Genomic DNA, 2,309 nt, shown 5'->3' on the forward strand with positions numbered 1-2,309 from the left:
GCTGTGGATGCACATATGGATTTTACTCTGTACCAGTCAATTCCTGATAACAGAGTATTTGTTTTCCCTTCTACCTCTCAATGTCTGCTATGGAAGAGAGGGGTTACTCTGAACCTGTAAGTTTCTGGTACTTGAGTCTTTATCTGTCTGCTTCATTAAGTACCTGTCAGCTTCTATTATGTGCATGCGAGTTTCAATCTGTATCTGTCAGTCAATGGAATGAGAGTTTGTTTTTTTCTTTTTAACTGACAGTGTCTGGTATGTGACTTTGGAATTAATTCTGTATCTGTTTGTTTCTTGTATGTGCAAGTTGGTTGCAGTCTGTACCTACCAGTTTCTGTTATGTGAGTGAGGATTTTAATCAGTACCTACCAGTTTCTGGTATGTGAGTGTGTGTTTTACTTTATACATGTCTGCTCTGGGATGCAAGGGTGGGTTATGAAATGTATCTGTCAATCTCTGGGCTGTTATTAGGGCGTTGCTCGTTGTCTGACTGTTTCTGGTATGTGAGTATGGGTTTGCTTCTGTAACTGTCAGTTTCTGGTATGCTGGTTGGGTTTTAGGCTTTATCTGTCAGTCTCTGCGATGTGAGTGTGGGCTTTTCCATATCTGTCAGTCTCTACAAATACAGAGTAAAGTCCATACTCACATCTCAGTTACAGATGTGTCAGTGTTGATTTTACCCTGTACCTGTCATGTCAGTCTCAGGTACGGTAAGTGAATGTGCTTCTTCTCCATCTATTATTCTCTGTGTCTCCCGGTCTCTGGTAATGTTTGTGAATGTGAGGTTATTTCTGTATCTGGTAAGTTTCTGCTACTGTTTGCGAGTGTGGTGTTGATTATGTATCTGTTACACTGGTAATGTGAGTGAGTGGGAGATTCGTTATGTAATTGGCAGTCTCGTGTACTGGACTATTCTTGCTGTGTGTGACTTTTGGACTCCATTCCTTCTCCACCTTATGTAGGCCAATGCTAGTTTGATTTTATCTGTGACTGTCTCAGGAGGAGGTTTGGTTCAGTCCATTACCTCTGATTCTCTGGTCTTGTATGTTGGCTGTTGGGTTTGATAGTCTGTGTACAACCAGCAGTGTGGATTGACACCGTATCAGTGTCTATCTGTTCGTGTGTGTGAGTAAAGGAGTGAAAATATATCTGCCTGTCAGAGCGATATGTTTGGACTTTGAAACAACATCTTATTCTACTGCTGCAAGTGACTGTGAGATTCATAATGTATCTCTGGGAATTCGGATCACTGTGGGACTGATTGCTTCTGCTGCCTGTGATAATAGGATTGAGGGCAGTTCTGTGTCTGCGTTCTGTGTGTGAGAAGGAGCTTTCTGACTGTCCCTTGTGTTCCGGATGGAGGAAAGATCACACTTATTTTGGCTCGTTGTAGTAGTTTGCTACGAGATTAATACAAGAACAATATAAGTTATAATATATGGATTGGTGTCGCTAGAATATAAAAATAAAGTTATATTAATGTGTTTGTTTATAATGAAGTAATGTATCTTCAGAGGGGAAACCGCGATACAAACATTGTCTGACCTCACTGCAGTACAGCGGCACGCAGATTCTCCACGCCAGGTGTGTAGGACGGTTCTATAATAATTATCAGCATCCAGACACAACCCAAACCCAGCTCTGGACCATGAATGGGACCATCCGATTGGAACAGTCCAGGTTTATATCTCCCAGTCCCAAGTGACTATATATAAAATTCTGGATCGCTTCCTGCAAGATAGCCAGAGGTACCTGGTCTGTACAAATAATTGTTTTCAGTCTATTGAAACCGAGTTGAGGGCCTGTGTAGATAAAAGACTGCCACAGAACCCGTATCCATATGAATTTGACAGAGTGTATCCATATGTATTTGCCGGAGCGACAATGTATCTTTCAATCACCAGCAACACCTTTCTGGAGAACACAACGCACCGAAACAAAATAACCGATCATTGAAATGTATTCTTTCACACTTCTCACCTGGTGCCTGCAATAGATGCACTTTGTGAAACTCCTCACATCCTCAGTCAGGCTGTGTTTCCACTGTTCCCTGTCCTAGAACAACAGACACGGTGAGATTGCAAATGATTCAGGAACATTCACTCCTGATTTGGGGGAAGAAAGCAGCAATGATTTGAAAGAGCGAGGTGATGTACTTTCTCTGTTACCTTACACTGTACGCAGAGCCCGAGAAAGGCCTCACCCTTCCCCCTACTCTCTCCATGTTCCGGAACTGGTTCCCGCTCCAATCTGTCTCCTACAAAGAGCCCCCGGTTGCCGCTAAACTTACCCCGACTCAAAGCCCA

The sequence above is a fragment of the Somniosus microcephalus genome, unplaced genomic scaffold (genome assembly GCF_052327205.1).
Source record: "Somniosus microcephalus isolate GS21.2 unplaced genomic scaffold, FLI_Smic_1.0 unresolved_chr5, whole genome shotgun sequence".
Classification (NCBI taxonomy): domain Eukaryota; kingdom Metazoa; phylum Chordata; class Chondrichthyes; order Squaliformes; family Somniosidae; genus Somniosus; species Somniosus microcephalus.